Here is a 20,938-nt window from a genome sequence, read left to right as displayed (position 1 = left end):
ACCATGGTGTCATGAAACTGATGTACAATACTGATGAAATTCTCTGGGCAACTACATTTTGACATAATTTTCCACAAGCCCTCAAGACTGATAGTATCAAAGGTCTCTGTCAGATTAATGAACATTACATACAGACCTCTGTTCTGCTCCTGGCATTTCTCCTAGAATTGTTGGAAAACAAACACCATATCAACCATTCCTTGGCCCTTTCTGAAGCCACAGTGGCTCTTAGGTAGATAACCATCTTCCAGGTGAAGGATAAGCCCATTAGGAAGGATTCTGGCAAAAATCTTGCCAGCATTGACTAAGAGAGAGAACTCCTGGGATTGTCACAGGACAATCTTTACCCTTTACCTTTATAGATATAGACAAGGAAGCATCCTTGAATTCCTGGGGAAAACTTCCTCTTGCTATATAAACCAGAAAATTTCAGTCACCTTTTATATGAGTAGTGGGCTCCCTGCCTTGCAAATCTCAGCTGGAATAGAATCAGCACCAGGAACTTTGTCACACAGGAAGAGCCTAATGGCATTTAAACCCTCTTCTTCAGTTGGAAATTTTGGTTAGAGTGGGATTGACTTCAATATGAAGTATTTTTTCAGTGACTTTAGCATCAATTGATGATGGTCTGTTGAAAACACTAGGGAAGTGTTCAGCCCATCTTTCCAGGATCATGTACTTATCATTAAGCAATGTAGCTCTATCAGCACTGAAGAGTACACTGAAATGCAGCATAATTCTTTGGGCCACAACTAGCCTTCAGGGCATCATAAAACCACTATGTATTGTTACTATCAGCATAAAACTGAATTTTACCTGCCTTCTTACTGAAACAAGAATCCTGGATCTCTCTAAGCTTCACTCACACTTTCTTTTTAATGGAGTTAAATGCTGCTTCCTTAGAGACAAATGTGCTACCCTGCTGACAAAACTGTGGAGTTCTCTTTTGTTTAGAAGATTTTTAATTTCTCCAACATTAAAAAAACAAACAAACAAAAACAATCTTGATGCTTGTTAGTGTCCTGGCCCAGAAAATTAAAACACTGTTGTACACTAAAATCTTTGAAAGCTACCCATTTCTTCTCTGTTCCAACTATGTGATGGCTCAGCATTCTCTCCAAGTTAGCAACAAACTGTTCCCACTGGGAGAAGCAGAGAAGTACTCTAATCTGTTGACATTAAGTCTTCTTGTAGTCTTCTAACCTTGGGGCCACCACTTTTGTTGAATGTGAATTATTTAGTTTGAAAAGGATGTCTATGATTGGTCCAGTACTCTGCGTCATACATCACTCTTGTCACTCTCACCTCTTGTCTGTCTCTTCTTACAATAATATAATCTATTAAATGCCAATGTTTGCTATAAGGGTACATACATAAAATTTTTATTGTGTTTAGGTAAATGGAAGATGATGTTGCTCATGAGACACACAAGTCTTCAGTAGTAAGTGACCATTGCTATTGCTGATTCCAACTCCATTGGTGAAACTAGGGGGCACAGTAGAGAAAACACTGGTCTTGGAGTCAGGAGAATCTGAGTTCAAATCTCATTTCAGACACTTACTAGCTGTGAGAACCCTGGGCAAGTCACTTAACCCCAATTGCCTCAAGTGTCTGGGGCCATCTCCAGTCATCCAAATGTATATCTTGCCACTGGAATCAGATGGCTCTGGAGGAGAGAGTGATGTTGGTGACCTTGCACATCCCTCCCTCATTTAAATCCAATTCACTGCAAGTCATGACATCATTTCCCAATGTCATGGTCCTCTTTGAGAATGAAGGACAACCATCATTCCAACTCTATTCCTCCTACGGACTTCCTACCATGTTTGGTAACCTGTGTCTATTCTTGTATTAAAGTCACCCAGAATTATAAGCTTGTTCTCTTTCATCAATTTGATGATAAGGGTCTCCAGGCTTTGTCATGGTGGCAGTATAGGCACTGATTATGGTAGTATGGTACTTTCCTGCAAATGGCAGATACATTGTTATGAGTCTGTCATTTACTCCTTTTGGTAGGCCTACATGCTTGTTAACTAGATTAGTTGTTTTTTTGTTTTGTTTTGTTTTGTTTTGTTTTTGCAGGGCAATGGGGGTTAAGTGACTTGCCCAGGGTCACACAACTAGTAAGTGTCAAGTGTCTGAGGCCAGATTTGAACTCAGGTCCTCCTGAATCCAGGTCCAGTGCTTTATCCACTGCGCCACCTAGCTGCCCCCAACTAGATTAGTTTTGATGGCAAAACCTATGTCAACTTCATGGGGCTCCCCTTTCAGTGTGGACATTCCAGAAAAACATATATCAAGCTCCAACTTTGGTAAGTTTGCCTTCATTCACTAGCCTTGTTTCACTCAGGGCTGTTATTTCAATGTGATACCTGCTGAGTTTTCTCCCAATAAGAGCTGTTCATCTTTCAGTTCTACTGGATTTTGTATTACCTATGAATGTATGTACATTCCATGTACTAATGGTGAATAGAATCATCCTTGCAAAAGAGCTGTTTATCTTTGAGGTCTACTGGATTTCATGTTGTCCATAAGCATGCCCACATTTCATGTACTGATAGTGAGTGGAATCATCTTTACAAAAGTTTTTGCATGTGTGTGCTCGTGTGTGTGTATGTGTGTGTGTGTGTGTGTTTGTGTGTGTGTGTGTTTCAACTGCAGGGTAGGATGCCTGCCAGCTGTAGTAGGCAGGCCAGGGTTGGGTGAAGCAGACAATTTTTGAGATGCCTCTTCTATACCCTTCCCCATGCCAGGAGGCAACTAGCATGAGTAGTATTGTCCTTACAAAAGAGTGCTCAAACCCCCAGGGGCCTACTGAACACCACTGCTGCTTCAGTCTAGTGAGAAAGATGATTGGAGCAGCTGGGTGGCATAGTGGATAGAGCACCAGCCCTGGAGTCAGGAGTACCTGAGTTCAAATCCGGCCTCAGACACTTAACACTTACTAGCTGTGTGACCCTGGGCAAGTCACTTAACACCAATTGCCTCACTAAAAAAAAAAAAAAAAAAAGATGATGGATCTTATGGCTTGGGCCACATGTGTGCAGGGTTGTGACTACTGTACCCAGAGCATCCTCACCTGCTGCTTTGTTACTTGCTTGTTGCCACAGGACTTTGAGGTAGATAAAAATGGTAAAATGATGTGGGTGATGTCTTTTGATTTGTGCATAAATTGTATTTAAGTGGTACAGATTTGCTCGAAGGTTGTCGGATTGAATCTTTCTTCCAGAGTCATTGTGGTCCAGTGGCAAGACAAAGTCAAGATGACTGAGGATGGCTCAGGATGCAGTGGATGACCTTGGCATCTTTGGTATCTAACCAAGCTCTAAGAACTCCACAGAGCCTGTTTCAGCCTCCTTCATGGATATTGGAACAAATTATTCTCATCCACCCATTCTACTGGGAAAAGTCTTCACATGCTTGGGGTAAACACCTCCTAACTCATTAAAGAGTTTGAGACACCTCAGTTACTCTCAATATGGTTTAGCCCATCTGCCAAAAAAGGTTTACCCAGGTATGGCAGTTATGTATGTGGCTTCTTGAAGCCACAGGTGAGAGTTGGGTGAATCAGGTGGCTACCAAATGTGGAAAGAAGCCATGAAAAGGGTTTGGTCAGCCTTACCTTAACACATGCACCATATATACACACACATGCATATATTTGTATGTATGTATGCATGTGTATATGTATGTATACACACAGAGAGAGAAGTAATCAGATAACTCAATTATTTTGAGATCAGTTTACCAGTATCTGAGCAATATAAGAAGGTATGAGGATTTACTGAATTGATTAGAGCTATAATTTTATGTCTATCCAAAACCTGCTAAGTCAGCATAGCTGTTGGCAATGTAGCATCTGCTTTCCTAAGGCCTACACTAATATCTAATTTTACTGGGTTTAGGTGAATTCAGCTGTAGCTATAGTAAATCAATACTAGATCAATTATAAAGGGTTGTGCAATAATTTATCTGTTCATCTTCTCATCCAAATTTGCTTCCTTACTTTTAATGTTATAGGTGTGCGTATGAAAATTAGTTGGTACTTTGGATAATAATCTAATTTAGTAATAATGAATGCATAAAATGGGCTATCCAAAAATGTCCAAAGGGACCATTTGGATGATTTAACTTGCAAAGGAACAGTAGAAGAAGAAGATGGATGTAGTATATTATTATAAATAATTAATTTCATGTAGGAGCCTAATAAAATGTGATGCTATTTCTTTTTTAAAAGCATTAAGCATAGTCACAATAATGTTAAAGCCCATCAGCATGATATATACAAAAGATTATTTGTTAAACAATTTTCCTTAGTGAAATTGCTAACATTGATAACAGGTAGTTTAGTATATTGATTGGATATAAGTATCATCAAAGAGTATAAAAATGGTGAAGGATATCAATCCTCATGCTTCAGGGAATGAATTTATCATCATATAGGGTCAGGAAGAAATTTCCCCCATGGTGCGCTATGCCATTTTCAGAAATATACAGCATAGATCACTGTCAGAGACAAATGCCCAACTAGATGGCTTATGACAACATTGGTTGTGCTCTTATATGTTCTTGTAAGAAAAGGTATTATCTGGAGATTATAGAGATAAATATGTGGGGGTTGTATCCAAAGTGTTACAGGTCAAGATGGAGAAAGGTTTGCAGACCTTGGCAAGGACAATTTCAGCTTCATCAGTCGAGTAGATATTCTTTCTCCTTGAAACTAAGTTCTATTGTTTAGAGATACTTCCAAATTCACAGCTGATGTATGTAGCCATAAGAAATCTTTTCTGTCTATTAATAATTTTTTTTGCTATTCTCTGTGACTTTGTCATTTTCATGAAGATTCAGTAGCTAATTTGTGAATATATGATACCACATGGAGTCTGGCCTGACCTAGTGTGCAGATCACACTTTTTCTTTATTAAAGAAATAATAGTTTTCATCCATAAAATATAATAGTTTTGATCCACAACAGCCAAACAGGTTGATCTTTATATTGATACTGTGCTTTCAGTTTTCCTGAGTTTTCTGATTCATCAGCTATTGATGGGCAGCACATATTAGGAGTCTAATTAATGTTTGATACTTGATTGTTGATGATACTTCCTTCTCATCCTGCTCCTACTCAAAGAAACCAGAACCAAGACATTGTTTCCAGAAACAGAACCTTGATATAGTGTGGGACCTCAGAAGGCATCTAATCCAATTTACATAGAAGTGCCCTCAAAAACATTCCTAAAAAGTATTAATTCACTGTCCACTTTAAGACTTCTAAAGATGGACAATTCCCTGCTTCTCAAAGCAATCTGTTCCAGTTGTGGACAGTTCTAATTGGTAGGAAATTATTTCTCAAGTCAAGCCAAAAATCTATCTGAAATTTCCAGGTATTGTTCCTTGTTCTGTCCTCTAGTGCCAAGTGAAACAAACATAAATAATTCTTCCACATGGCAGTCCTTCAAATACTTGGAGAAAACTATCATGTTCCATGTTGTCTTCTTTGCTCCAGGGTGAACATACCCTATGCCTTCACCTGATTGGTATGTGGCATATTTTCCAATGTACTCACCACTTTAATCATCTTCAGTTGCTAAGTGTCTTTCCTAAAATGTCTTTCCCAAAAATGACTAAAATAATCTGGAATGTTCTGAGCAAGGCAGAGTACAGGGGGACAATGACTTCTTTTGTTCTCTACATTAAGTTTCCATTCATGTTGCCTAAGATTTCATTCACTATTTGACTATTGTAAACTATTGGTTCATAGTGAGCCTGCAATCAATTAAAATTAATTTCACCTTCTTAGATTCAATCCATCTTTTCTGGATTTTTTTATGTCTTCTGCCATCCTATCCATTGATTATTTCTTCCCCTTTCTGTCATCCACAATAAAAAAAATGTTGCCTATATCTTCCTCTAAGTCATTGATAATAATGTTGATCAGAATCAGGTCAAGGACTGATCCTAAGGGTACTGCACTGGAAACTTCTCCCTTGGTTGACACCAATACATTAATCATTCCTGTTCTTTCCCAATCATTCAACCAGATATAAATCCATGTAAGCATTATCAGCTATTCTTAATGCTCCTATTCTTTTCAACAAGGATATCAATATCCTACAGAAATCCAGGTAAACTATGTCTATGTTATTGTCCTGACATCACAGTTTTGTAATGAATTTGTTCTGGCATGACCCTTGTAGTGCAGCTAGGTGCCTGGTGCAATCGAGTAGAGCATCGGACCCAGGCAAGAAGACTCAGGTTCAAATCTTTTGTCAGACAATTACTAGCTATGTGATCTCTGAGCAAGTAACTTAACCTCTGTCAGCCTCAGTTTCCTCATCTTTATAATGAGGATAATAACAGCTTCTACCTCATAGGACTGTTGTGAGGATTAAATGAGATAATATTTACAAAATGGTTTGTAAACCTTCAAGTGCTATGTAAACACTACTTATTATTATTATTATCAATTTGATGTCTGATATAGTTTTATATACCATCATCGTTCATAGTGATCACTATGTTCCTGCTCTCATCTCTAACACGCTATCTTAAACATCCAACTGAGAAGTAACTGATGACTACTCATTGTGACCAATGAAGTTCAGCACTGGGAATAATCATTTTTGATACATTCAACATATAATTGGCACTAATTTGGGGTAAAATATTTTTCCTCATAAAAACCTGACTTTGGAATGATATACAGAGGACTGTCTCAAATGCTTTACATCAGTAATGGCTACTGCATTTTCCCTAGGGAGGATAAAATTGTCTCTTTGTATGAATGATTATTATAAGAACATATTTAGCAGAGGGATATTATGAGCCACATAAGCATCAGCAGAATATTGCTTGTCCATATCTTGCATTTATTCTTCATAGAATTATGAATCTAAAGCTGGAAAAGTTTTCAAAGTTCATCTAATCTAAATGTTTTGATTTACAAATAAGGGAACTGAGACCCAAAGAGATGAAGTGATTTTCTGAAGATCATATTTGGAAATCTGGATTTAAAGCCAGTTCTTCTACTTCCAGAGCCAATGAGTACCCTTTCCACTGTACTAAGCTGCCTCCCCTTATCTGGGAACATGCTATATCCTTTCAGTAAAACATAAGCTCCTTGAGGACAATAACTGTCTCCCTTTTCTATATGTATCCCCAACACCTAGCACAGCGCCTGGTACATAGTAGGTGCCTAATAAATTGTTGGTTGATTGATTCATTTATTGATTTGATACAATCCTATTCAATAAGGTACTGAATCATGGTAAAAATTTCACTGAAATATAAAACTATCCCTTCCCCCACCAATTATCTTAGCAATTAGTTAATGTCATGATTTTTCACAACTGTTTCTTTTGTATAAGACTAATCTTAGGCATTGAAATCTTCTAAGCTCTGGTGCCGAGATGGTCACCCTTACCTAGCAGGCTAAAGCATTAGTAAAGTCCTTTCAAGAAATCACTGCACGAATTCCAGACATCCAAAACACTAAAGCTACTACCTCTTAAAGTCTGAACTTGAAAGATCCAGTCCAATGGAAGCCACTTGTTGCAAAACAGAAAAAAAAGAAAAGAAAGCTAAAAGGCTATATGTGTCAACTCCAAAATCTCAAGGGAAAATAGCACATTCAAATATAACTATAATGCAAATGGAAACAAATGACATGACAGAAATAGTTTTGATTATAAAGCAAAAAACAGGAAATATTGTGTATTCAGTGCAAAGTATTTTGGATAAGGATCAAAAGATATGATCACAGCTCAGGCACATTCCTAGCTATGTGATCGTTCAATCTTTGGATCATTCTGGTCCTCAATTTCCCCATTTGCATTATGAGAGATTGCTCTAAATCATCTCTATTGTCCCCTATATCCATACTCCTGCTCCAGGAGTCTGCCTATGGAATTAAACATAAGATTAAAAATAAATTAATTTATGAATTAATTAATGAATAAAAAAACACTGCACTTATTATTTGCAAAGCACTTGTTATTTGTCCTTCATTCTCAAAGAGGGCCAGGACATCAGGAAATGATGTCATGACTTGCAATCAATTGGAGTTAAGTAAGGGAGGGCTGTGCAAAGTCACCAGCCTCACTCTCTTCTCTAGAGTCATCTGGGTGACAAGATATACTTCAGGATGACTGGAGATAGCCCAAAATGTTTGAGGTAATCAGAGTTAAGTGTCTTGCCCAGGGTTACACAGCTAGTAAGTGCCAAGTATCTGAGGCAGGATTTTAACTCAGGTCCTCCTGACTCCAGGGCCAGTGCTCTATCCACCTAGCTAGCTTGAGCACTGGAGATACAAATAGAAAAGTAAAAACAGTTCTATGAAAGAGCTCATCTTCTAATGGAGGAGATAACACACATTGGTTTCAGGGGCAAGTCAGATGGAAAGGTCCCATGGCTTTTATCACGCATCAGAAAAGCAGACATTAATGTAATATTTTTAGTCTTTTCTGCTAATAAAACCATATTGATTTCTTTTTTGTTGTTTGTTTTGTTTTGCTTTTTGTTTCTTTGGTGAGGCAATTGGGGTTAAGTGACTTGCCCAGAATCACACAGCTAGTAAGTGTTAAGTGTCTGAGGCTGGATTTGAACTCAGGTCCTCCTGACACCAGGGCCAGTGCTCTACCCATTGTGCCACCTAGCTGCCCCCAACCGTACTGATTTCTAATGATAAACCATTTGTACACGCCAAGAGCTTGGGGACAATGGTGTTCTTTTCTGAATATTCAGAAGCTATAGCTGCTGAGGAGGTAGAATGATATCACTGGCCAATCAAAGGCAGTTGGTTAGAAGGTGGTGGTGGTATTAGTGGTTTGAGTTGCTTATAACATGCAGCCTCTCGTCTCACCCTCAATATGCTTGTTTCACTGTTTCAGTTAACCTAGCTAGACTGTCCTATAGGCAAAAGTTGGTTAGCACTTGGAAGAGCTGGCTGGCTTTTCACTAGAGGGGATTTAGACCTGGATGATGGGTACAGGCGCTGGACTAAAAACAGAGCCAGTGGTCTGGGTGTGCTATTATTTCCAGGGACCTTGTGATCAGGATTCTAGTATATCTCCTTCAGGAGTTGTTGCTGTTCAGTATGATGGTCCTGGTTTGACTCATTTGGCAAATACTACTACTAGTCTGTTGGCTGGTGATAATTGGTCAGCAGTTGATGGGGCCGGTGGTGAGGATTGTGGGCTCCTTCTCCATAGAGATTGCTTCCATTTATGATGGCTTCTGGGCCAGGTTTGGAATAAGAGTTAGTAACCTGAGGGCTATTGCTCTTATCAAGGCTTTTGAGCTCTAGGACCTCTAACATCTCCCCTAGGATATGGGGGAATGTGTCTGTTGGGGTGACAGTAATGGCTTGACTTTCCTGACACATACTGCCTCCTATCCCTCTTTAGGGTTCCTTGATGCTTTGATTGAAATTATTCAATAGAGAAGAACATTAGATATGTATTTTTGATTCATTTTTTTTAAATTTAAAGCAGTTCAAATGTAAAAGCATAATTCCACATTTAATTTATTTTTCCTAATGTCATTATAGTCAGAAAAAGTAAATACTACCTCATCAGCCAGGAACATCTGGATCTCAAACATATCTCATTGAATTGAGTTGTGTAGACCAATGACAATTTCTCGTACCATAAAAATATATAGATAGCTATGTACTCCATATCCTTAATCTATGCCTGGAGACCCTGTGAAAAGAGAATCACTTGAAAGAGCCTCAAAAAGGAAGAAAAACAAGCAACAAATGAAGTTTATATGAAATCATCTCTCAACATAAAAACTACTTTTAATCATTTAAAAAACTTTTCATTCACCACTGCTGTCAGAGTTGAGGTTAAAATTCCATCTTGTTAAAAAATATTAGTTCTTGGGGGCGGCTAGGTGGCGCAATGGATAAAGCACCGGCCCTGGATTCAGGAGTACCTGAGTTCAAATCCGGCCTCAGACACTTGACACTTACTAGCTGTGTGACCCTGGGCAAGTCACTTAACCCCAATTGCCCTGCAAAAAAAAAATAGTTCTGAAGAAGACCTGACTATCATGGAGGGACATATACACGCAAACACACAAACATACACACACATGATGTTCTAATGAAAGTTTCTTATTACCGTGATTTGTTCAAGCTTATTCAATCCCTCTGCCTCACAAATGAACTCCATTTGGCATCCATTTGGTATCCCTGGTCATGCTACTCTATTGCATGATTTCTGTAGACTGAATCAGTAAACCAAACTGAACTCTATAGGACAGTTTTAATCTGAAATAATGAGTAGCTCTCTGTCAGAAGCATCAGCTAGGTGATGCAGTGGATAGAAATGGCAAACTGCTCCAGTATCTTTGCCAAGAAAACCCCAAATGGGGTCATGAAGGGTCAAACATGCCTGAAAACGACCGGGCAACTGCAACTCTGACAGTACAACCTCCCTCCCAACCATCCCATGCCAAGGGTTCTATTGCCATAACAATAATAGCTTCCATTTATATAGAACTTAAAGGGTTTTGAAGTGTTAGACATACATTTTACACATCTAGCCAGTTCCAGCCTCATTGTGCTTCACTGCTATCTTCTCACCACCCTTTTGCTGAACTGTTCTTTCCCAAATGAATCACTGGCTCCCCACGCTGAGTCGATGTTATTCTTGCTAGTGAGAACTCACTACACTTAGCTGGTTCCAACTACCCAGTTATACTTCACAGCCATCTTTCTCCTCCAATGTAATAAAGTGTGCAATGCCTCCCTCCATCTGATTTCTACCTCCTGTTTTGAGAACAATAATGTAAGTCAACATTAATAGTACATCTTGAAGGAACACATTAATCAATTGATTCTATTCATCATTCCTCAGACTTCCCAAGCCAAAACACTCTTCCTTGGCTAACAGTTACCTACCTCCCTTGTCTCCTCCTATTAGAATGTTAGCTCTTTGAGAGCATTTACAGACTCTACTATTTTGTACTTGTATCCCCAGTACTTCGCACAATATCTGGCACAGAGTGCTTAATAATTATTTTTTTAATGTAATTTGATCCTTACAACAACCCTGAAAGTTATATACTATTATTATTATATCCATTTTATGAAAGAGAAAACTTAAGCTTAATTGGTCAAAAAGTCAACATTTTATTGATCACGGGCTATTATATCACAGATACTCTGCTAGGTATCTGGGGATATAAAGATAAAAAGTAAAATAAAACAGTCCCTACCCTTAAGGGGATCATATTCCATAGAGGGAAATGCTGTATGCATATATAAGTAAGTAATTTGGAGAGAAATTCTTTTTTTTTTCTTTTTTTTTTTACTACCTTATGGCCCTACTTGTATATTACACTATCAATCCAGGTTCTCAGTAGTGCAATTAATGAATCCTGTGAAGTGGTTGCATGTATTCAAATTAGTGCTATTTGAAGCTACAATTATGCAAAATATAGTAATCTGTTGCAGTCCAATGTAAATATGTAGTGTGGATTCAAATAATGTGTCCACTTCACTGGATTCCTTATTAACACAATCAGAATATAGCTGTCATGTAATTATTTGTATTCACATCTGATCTTCTCAATTGCCATCTTCTTTAGGGCACTATTAGTTCCTTCTTCATATATCCCAAATGTCTTACACATAATCATGTTTGTGGTAGGAATGACTGTTGAAAGAATATATGTATAAATTAAATGAATGTGGATAGAATATAGGGCCCTTGTATACAAATTGTTCTCAAAACCACATCTTTAGATAGTTCAATGTTTGTCCCTGGGAAAATGTCATGAACCTTCTAGTTTAAAAGAAATATAGCACATCCCCATAGGAAAATATATATATATATATATATATATATATATATATATATATATATATATATATATATATTTGTGAATTATCACATGTTTTTTTCTTTTAAAGACTCAGGATTGGGCCTTTCTTCACTAAAGAGTAGCCAAATATGAAGTTTGAAGTTATAAACAGGTTCTTTACATGTTTTTCATTACTCTCCAATATAATAATACAGATTGAAGTAGCACAAAAATACTAAGATAAATTTATCTTGAATTTTTGTGAGAGGCCCCCCAAAAAAAATCAAAAGGAAAAAATTTTAAATGAAATTGCAATTTAGCAAAAAAGAATTTTAAGCAAAAATTCACATTCTAATTGAACAATAATACAATTGTTCTCTAATTGTAATAAATCTCATGTTTTTTCATATCCCATATCTAAAATCACTCTATGCAATTAATGCATGCCAAAGAAGGCACAAAATAGAGAACATGTGACTGTACAGATATAAGGTGAATAAATGAAATAACTTAGTCACTTTAAGACTAATAACAGGGGCAGCTAGGTGGCGCAGTGGATAAAGCACCGGCCCTTGATTCAGGAGTACCTGAGTTCAAATCCGGAGTTAGACACTTGACACTCACTAGCTGTGTGACCTAGTCATTGCCCCACACAAAACAAAACAAAAGACTAATAACAGAGAAAAGAGGAAACAGAATAAAATGAAATTTTGCCCAAATTTAGAATACCCAATAAAAACAATTTATTCTAACTACTGCAACTGTCTAGAGAAGTACAAATGACATATCATATAAGATTGCAGAAGGAAACAGTAAATAGTTCCTCTTACTGTGGATATAGTTGACTTGGGTATTAGTGCTTTTAATATTATTTTATGTCAGGAGAATAGTAAAGATCTCATAAACCATACATGCCTATTATCAAGAAAGTTGGAAGGGCCCTCAGAGGCCATCATAATGTTTCCATATAAGAAAACTGAGGCCCAGGGAGGTTAAGTGACTTGCCTAAGGACACACCAAGGGAAAAATGAGATTTAATGCATTTGGAAAAATTTAGTATTGTTCAGTTAGAATGTGACTTTCCATTATAAAGAGGCAGGATTGTAACACAGGTCCTCCAGAGCCAGTGCACTTTCTCTTTTGTGTGTATATGAATGTATGTATGTATACATGAATATATGTGTTTGTATATAGACATAGCATATGCATAGACATATATGCATATAGACATGTATACATGAATACATAGAGACATGCATAAAGACGTAGATATATAAACAAACACACATAGACATATACACATAAGCATATATAGACATGTATACACATAAATGTATAGACATATACATAAACAAACATATAAACATACATCATATATACAATAATAATGTACCCAACTAGCATCTTTGTCAGTATAAGTCAATAAAAACGTTGAGTAAATTTCAAATCTTCAAGCATCCATCATTTTATCAGGCTAGGAGTTCCCTTTATTGCCACAAGTTGAAAACCTTGATGCCTTTGTTGCTATTTTCATTTGTTGCCCAACAAAACTGTTCCTTTGGTTACTAGCCTCCTGGTCCTGAACCTTTTGGAACTCATCCCTAAACCCACATTGGGTACCTTTTTACCTTGGTTGGGCCTGCCAGAATTTGAATTGTACTGAAATAATCAGCAAGTACTGAAGGTCAACTCAGAGCTAAACTAAGTTTCTGAGGAGGCCTGGAGTGACAGGGGAGTGTCAGGGTGGGTAGAAATCATAAAGCTAAGTAAATCAGAAAAGATATACACAAAAAGTGCCATTATCAAGGCTGTTCAAAAGTAAATGTCCTTCAGAACTGCATCATTAACAGAGATTCAAATGGATTATATTAGAAATACTATGCACTTAGGAACAGCATTAATGTGAGATTTAAATTGGATAGTGAAAGATCAGTGGGAATGGTAATATTGAAACAAGATTTTCATTCTCAGCTAAAACTTAATTGATGGAGAATTAGTTTGTTAACTGGGTTTCAACACCACAATTTAATTACTGAACAGAAATCCTCTCAATCAATATTTCTCAATGCTAATTTAGTTTGAAAGACTACTCATCTCACAAGATTCAAGGAAATATCTCCCATAAGCGTAGAGGAGTGAGGGGTGGAGGTTGCAATGCTAAAGTTTCCTATTTCTGACTGTGCAAATGGGTTAAACGGAAGCTCTAGTTCATCTGGCTAGCTAATTTTCTTTAGTAAGATCCACCAAGCTCAGTACTGACAACAAACTTTTTTTTTCTATTGGAAAAATGCAATTTCATTTAACAAACATTTCCAAAAAAGAAGCAAAATGTTATAGTGGATGGAGGGCCAATCATGGAGTAAGGAAGACCAGGGTTCAACTTCCACGTATAGCATATACTGACTACGTGACCCTGGGCACATAACTTAACACCTTAGTGTTCTAGGTGGCTCTATAATTCTGTAAGTTGTAGATGTGGTAAGATTATTGGAATTTGGCAGACTGATTGGGATGGGTGTATTGTTAAGGATAATGTTTGGATTCGCTCCTACAAAATGACACTCCGACACCAGGTAAAGAAAGTTAAATTCGATGAGTATTATAGTACAGGAAAAGAGATGTTAGTTTTGCAACAGCAATAAAATAGGCAGCCTAACAATGTAAATATTAAAGCAAAAGTGACCACTATGTGGAGATTTAAAGAGAAATATATCACCAAATCAGGGAAGCACCAACTCCTGGGTCCAATTGACTGGGGGGGGGGGATCCTGGTACAGCCTTCCAGAGTCCCGATTGGGAACATCCTGGGCAGAGAGTCCTCTCCACTGGTGAGAATCCAAAGAGGTGGGGGGCTTATATAGTACCTTAAACAAAAGTGGCTTGAAGCCACTAATAGCGGCTTGTATAATGAGCTAATTTTATGTTTGACACCAAGTGATTTCGCGCAGGATCACTGACAGAAAAGTTGGAATAAACTTTTATTTTCTCAGGACATACTCCTGAGGGGGTGCCAAACCCCCAGGACTACCCCTGGAATTGTTTATAGTCCCTAGGAATGGCTAATTCCTGGGAACCTCAGGCAGTTAATCAGTGAGATATGCCTAGAGGGGACCTGGCCAGGATCCTAGCAGGGTATTCTCCTTCACAGTCCCACTCTTGGTCAAAACAGGGGCAATTTCCCACATTAAGCTATAGCTAGAGTTATTAGAAAACATCTGGGAGTTCATAGAGGGGGCAAACACAGGTTTGTGAGCTAGGCCTATACCTGGATAATCTTCTAATTTTCATTTACCTTTCAATGGGCCACACCTGGCTGTCCTGAGTGACCTATGCTGCTGATGTCAGCAGGAGAAACCACTCTCCACAGGCAGTTTTGAAGGACCTCCCCTTTTGGGGGAGGGAGAGTAAATGCTCCCTGAGGGGAGCTCAGTCTCTCCTGGAGTGACTTTCTTTCTGGTGGTTCAAGCTGCAGCAGGAGACAAGAAAGAAGTTCTTTCTTAGCAGTTTTTGTCCCGCGGGCCCTGGCTGTTTTCCATTCAAGCTACAGACCCCAGGTGGTGAGTTAACATATGAGCCCTGCTCTTTTGAATTAGCTGAACTGGAAGTGAGTTTAGGGATTGTATAGACTTAGGTTAGAGTTAGGGGGATTATCAGTATTTCATTTTCCCTATTCCCTTGTGTTTGATTTTATTAATTTCACCTTTGCTCTTTATTTTATTCCCATTAATAAAACCTGATTCATTTGTGGAAAAGAGGCTGTTAGGCTCCTTTCTTATTGGTCTGGGAGAAATATCTAAAAAGGCAGTTTGAAGGGGAGGGAGCTTTGGACCTAGAGGTCCCTCATTATTTCTGGGACCCCAATATTATGGTGAGCTACTCAACTCTCCCTATATTAAATTTGGCCCTCACATAGAGGAGGTGTCAACCTGCATTAGTAGAGGGCATTTCCTCACCAGAGAGTTCCTTATACCAATGAAATCACTAGTCTGGTCATTATCCTTATCCTTAATAAATATACTTTATGCAGATCACTGAAGATATAAAGATGAAAAGCAATGCAAACATTGACTTCACGAAACTTAGAGATTAATAGGAGTATATAACATTTATGCACAAACAAAAATATAAGGCACAATGTGATAGGGAAAGAAAGGCAAAGTCCTCAAGGAAAAATTGTGTGAAGAGCAATTGCATTTACCTGGTAGCCACTGCCAAAGAAAGATCCATATAAATGTATTCTCTTTCCTCCCAACTCTTTCTTCCATACCAACACATCATCACCATATTTTTTTAAAAAAGTAATTGGCTTGGGGCAGCTAGATGGTGCAGTGGATAGAGCACTGGCCCTGGATTCAGGAGGACCTGAGTTCAAATCCGGCCTCAGACACTTAACACTTACTAGCTGTATGACCCTGGGCAAGTCACTTAACCCCAATTGCCTTACCACCCCGCCAAAAATAAATAAATTTTTAAAAAAAGAAAGGTGGCCTTTACTCAAGTGAATTCATCAGATTCTAGGACTATGGAATATCAAGATATTTATGAAGTAGCACAGTTTAACTATAGCGAAACTTTTGTTTTGGGCATTGGAGGATTCTGCATGAGGTCTCTAAATAGAAAGAAGAATTACCAGAGCAGGTCATGTGAGTTAAACATTGTCACACATATTTCTTACACATGGGCCTCACTACTATTATAATTTAAATTTAAGTTTACTCCTTCCATCAATGTTGTGGGTATTTGGGAGAAGGAGTGAACCAGTTTCTTAGGAGAAAGTTTTGTAGTAACTATCTTTACCATGTTGTCTGAGAGTAGTAGTACCTGCCAATTTGAACAGAAGTCATTATATTCTGCTATTATCTCTTTTTCTTCTTTTTTCCCTAACATTATTTTATAAAATAATATTTTATTTTTCCTCATTTACATGTTAAAACATTTTTTAACATTTTTGTCAAAGTTTTGTGTTCCAAATGTTATCCCTCCCTTCCTTCCCCTCCCTAAAATGATAAAGCAATTTGATATAGGTTATGTATGTGCAAGCAAGTGATATTTACATATTAGTTATTTTGTATAAGAAGACTTGAACAAATAAACACCCAAATAAAAGAAAGAGAAAAGAGAAAGAATGAAAGAAACAAAGAGAGGGACAGAAAGAAAAAGAAAGGAAGGAAGGAAAGAAGGAAGGAAGGGAGAGAGAGAGAGAGAAAGAAAGAAAGAAAGAAAGAAAGAAAGAAAGAAAGAAAGAAAGAAAGAAAGAAAGAAAGAAAGAAAGAAAGAAAGAGAAAGAAAAAGAAAGAAAGAAAGAAAATATTCTTCAGTCTGTATTCAGATATCAGTTCTTTCTCTGGAAGCAGATAGCATGTTTCAACATGACTCCTTTGGTATTGTCTTGGATCATTGTATTGCTGAGGATAGTAAAGTCGTTCATAGTTGATCATCACACAATATTGCTATTTACTAACAACATTCTCCTGGTTCTGCTCACTTCAGTTTCTATTAGTTCATGTAAGTCCTTCCAGGTTTTTTTAAATCATCCTGCTTTTCATTTCTTACAGCACAATAATTTTCCATCACAATCATATACCACAACTTGTTCAGCCATTCCCCAATTGACAGGCATCCCCTTGATTTCCAATTCTTAGTCACTTCAAACAAGATACTCTATCTATCTATCTATCTATCTATCTATCTATCTATCTATCTATCTATCTATCTATCTATCTATTTGTACAAGTAGCTCCTTTTCCTTTGTTGTTGTTGTTGTTTTCTTTTCTTTTGATATCTCTGGGATATAGACCTAGCAGTACTATTGCAGGATCAAAGGGCATGCACACTTTTGCAGCCCTTTGGGCATAGTTCCAAATTGCTCTCAAGAATGGTTGGATCAGTTCCCAAATTCATAGTGCATTAGTGTTCCAGTTTTTCCATATCCCCTCCAACATTTATCATTTTTCCTTTTTGTCATATTAATCAATCTGATAGGTGGAAGGTGATATCTCAGAATTGTTTTAATTTTTATATTCCTCTAATTTAGAGCATTTTTTCATATGCGTATAGATAGCTTTGATTTCTTTGCCTAAAAACTGCCTGTTCATATCATTTGATCATTTATCAATTAGGGAATGGCTTGTATTCTTATGAATTGGACTCAGTTTTCTCTATTTTTTTAGAAATAAGGACTTTATCAGAGATAATTGCTGCAAAAAAAAATCCCCCAGTTTTCTACTTTCCTTTAGATTTTGGTTGCATTGGTTTTAGTTTGTGCAAAAACTTTTAAATTTTTTGTAATCAAAATTATCTATTTTACATTTCATAATTTTGATCCTAAATTCTTCCCTTATCCATAGGTCTGACAGTCAAACTATTCCATGTTCTCCTAATTTGCTTATGGTGTCTCCCTTTATGTGTAAATCACATGTCCACTTTGACCTTATCTTCGTATATGGTGTGAGATATTGGTATATACCTAGTTTCTACAAAGCTATTTTCTAGTTTTTCCAGCACTTTTTGTCAATAATGAGATTTCTGTCCCCAAAACTTTGATCTTTGAGTTTATCACATACTAGGTTACTATGGCAATTTATTACAATGTATTATGAACCTCTGTTCCACTGATCCACCACTTTATTTCTTAACAAGTACCAGATTGTTTTAATTATTATTGCTTTATAATACAGTCTGAGGTTTGGTACACCTAGATCACCTTCCATCACATATTTTACAATTGATCCCTTTGATATTCTTGACCTTTTGTTCTTCAAGATTAAATTGTATTATTCTTTCTAATTCTATAAATAATTTTTGGTAGTTTGATTGATATGACCCTAAAAATAATTTAAATAGAATTATAATTTTTATTATTTATTGTCATTGTTGATTAAGTCTCTCCATGAGCAATTAAGAATTTTCCAATTATTTATATTTACTTTATTTATGTGAAAAGTCTTTTGTAATTGTGTTCATATACTTCCTAGGTTTGTCTTGGCAAGTAGACTCCCAAGTATTTTATATTGTCTACAGTAATTTTAAATGGAATCTCTCTTTCTCACTACTGGACTTTGTTGGCAATATATAGAAATGCTAGTGATTTATGTGGGTTTATTTTGTACCCAGCAACTTTCCTACAGTTAATTATTTCTATTAGGTTTTTTTAGTTCATTCTCCAGGATTCTCTAAGTAAACATCACAAGTCAACACAATGTTTTCTCATTACCTATTCTAATTATTTCAATTTCTTTTTCTTCACTTATTGCTATAGTAGAAGATTGAATAGTAGTGGTGATAATGGGCATCCTTGCTTCATCCCTTATTATAGTGGGAAGGCTTCTAGCTTATCCCCATTATGGATAATGCTGACATTTTTAAATAAATTTTACTTATAATTTTAAGGTAAGTTCTGTTTATTCCTATGATCTCTAGTGCCTTTAATAGGAATGAGTATTTTATTTTATCGAAGGCTTTTTCCTGGCCCTTGGCCCACCCCAGGGCCAGGGTACTAATCAGCAATGGGGTGAGGCCTAGATGGCAGCCTATAGCTGGGGGTGGGGCTGCACAGACTGCAAGCTTGCCACCTGGACTTCTGCCTTGCTGTGAAGCCTAGTGTCGATTGTCCCATGGGCTTGGAGAATGGATGAAGTCCCTCCCCACTCCCAGCAGCTTGCTGCTGCTCTCAGATCCTCTCTCCTCCCACCCAACTGGGACATATTTTTCCTGCTGAACTGGTAGGCTGATTCCTGTTCCTAAATCAGTTCTGAGGCAGTTTTCAAGCTGTTTTGAGGAGAATTCGGGAGGGCTCCAGAGAGGTCCTACCTCACTTGCCATCTTGGCGCCAGAAGTCATCATCATCAGTATCCCCTCTCCTTCCTCTCCCTTTCCCTCCCCCTCCTCCCCCCCTTCCTCCTTCCCCTTTCCCCTCTCCTTCCCCTAGGTCTTCTTCACTTTGAGGCCAGTTCTCTGTCTCCTATGTCATAATGACTCCAAGGTATATCAAATGCTACATAAAAACCAGACCACTTTTCTTCAGGTTTCTTTCTCCCTTCCAGTCAGCCACCAAAGTTGGCATGAACCAGTCTTCAAGGGGTTTTCATTGTTGAATGTTTGTTATATGCCATATATATAGACTTCCTACCTTTCTCCCTAGATAGGTAAATATATCAATTGATTATAGATAGATAGATAGATAGATAGATAGATAGATAGATAGATAGATAGATAGATAGATAGATAGATATAGGATATAGGCTTCCTTCTGCACTGGGTCCCATGAACATCACCCACCTTAAGGCCTTAACTGTTATGTGATGATATAAAGAAACTTAAGAGGCAGAATAAAAGAAGACTAGGGGGAGGAGAGGAAGGAGGAGATGGAATGGGGTTAATTATATCATATGAAGAGGCACAAAAAGAACCCATTACAATAGAGGGAAATAAGGGAGGGGTGAGCATTGTTTCAACTTTCCTCTCATCAGATTTGGTTCTGGGAGGGAATAAAATACACTCCCATTTGTATAAAGGAATTTTCCTTACTCTTTAAGGAAACAAAAGGGAAGGGGAAAAGGGTGGTATTGATAGAAGGGAAGGCAGAAAGGGGGAAGAGGCAAGAAAAGGAAGGGCAGCTGATAAACGGGAGGGTAGATTGAGGGAGGCAGTGGTCAGAAGGGTCAAGTGGAATATGGTGAAAGGGGGGGAAAAGTGTGCAAAGAAAGAGAAAAAGAGGACGGAGGGAAATAAACAGTTAATAATCTTAACTGTAAATTTGAATGGGATGAACTCTTCCATAAAATGGAAGCAAATAGCAGAGTGGATTAAAAAATCAGAATCCTACAATATGTTGTTTACAAGAAACATATTTGAAGCAGAGAGATACACACAGAGTAAAAGTAAAAGGTTGGAGCAGAATATATCATGCTTCAGCTGAAATCAAAAAAAGCAGGAATAGCAATTCTTATCTCAGACAAAGCAAAAGTAAAAATAGATCTAATTAAAAGAGCTAAGGAAGGAAACTACATCTTGCTAAAAGGTATGATAGATAATGAAGTAATATCAATACTAAATATGTATGCACCAAGTGGTATAGCATCCAAATTCTTAGGGGAGAAGTTAAATCAGTAACAAGAGGAAATAGACG

This window comes from Dromiciops gliroides, chromosome 1 (genome assembly GCF_019393635.1).
Source record: "Dromiciops gliroides isolate mDroGli1 chromosome 1, mDroGli1.pri, whole genome shotgun sequence".
Classification (NCBI taxonomy): domain Eukaryota; kingdom Metazoa; phylum Chordata; class Mammalia; order Microbiotheria; family Microbiotheriidae; genus Dromiciops; species Dromiciops gliroides.
This window is presented reverse-complemented; position numbering follows the sequence as displayed.